At 78.4% G+C, this 602-nt stretch overlaps 1 protein-coding gene across 1 annotated transcript in view; it reads left to right on the forward strand.

The window, feature by feature from the left end:
- Positions 1 to 186: 186 nt before the first annotated feature.
- The window catches only part of LOC118161537 (ubiquitin-conjugating enzyme E2 E2), a 213,808-nt gene continuing 213,392 nt past the window's right edge, over positions 187 to 602 (forward strand). Inside the window, exon 1 of the mRNA XM_035317004.1 lies at positions 187 to 458. The gene's annotated coding sequence lies outside the window, so the exon portion shown is untranslated. The remainder of the gene's footprint in view (positions 459 to 602) is intronic.

Genomic DNA, 602 nt, shown 5'->3' on the forward strand with positions numbered 1-602 from the left:
AGCGCGCTCCCGCGCGCCCCTCCCTTGAGCGCCCGGGCTAATTGGCTGGCGGGGGCGCGCGCGCGCGCTCCCTGCCTCCCTCCCATCCCCCCCCCCCCCGCGGAGGGAGGGGGGCGGAGAGAGAGAGAGGGAGAGAGCTCTCGGGGGCGCGCGCGGCGGAGGCGTCGGCGTCGGGGGCGCGCGCGCGCGCGTCCTCGGCGGCGGCGGCTTCACTTCTCTCCGGGCAGCGGGGGCAGGAGCGGCGGCGGGAGCAGCAGCAGCACAACAGCGGCCGCCGCCGTGGCCCGAGGAGGGGGGCAGAGAGAAGAAAAGGAGCGGGCGGCGGGCAGCCGGGGTAGGGCAGGGCAGAGCGGGCTCATGACTCAGTGACCAGCCGCTGCCCCCTTCCCAGCCCCTCGCCCGGCCACGGATCGTCCCGCAGCCCCGCAGCAGCGAGAGCGACCCGCGCTCGCCCGCAGGTAGCAGCCCCCCCCCCCGCGCCGCGGGCGGGCGGGCGCGCCCCGACCCCCCCCCCCCCCCCCCCCCCCCCCCCCCCCACCTTGTCCACCTCCCCATCCGTTTAACATGGAGCTTCACTCCCCACCTTCATCCCCCGTCTCCCC

This window comes from Oxyura jamaicensis, chromosome 2 (genome assembly GCF_011077185.1).
Source record: "Oxyura jamaicensis isolate SHBP4307 breed ruddy duck chromosome 2, BPBGC_Ojam_1.0, whole genome shotgun sequence".
Taxonomy (NCBI): domain Eukaryota; kingdom Metazoa; phylum Chordata; class Aves; order Anseriformes; family Anatidae; genus Oxyura; species Oxyura jamaicensis.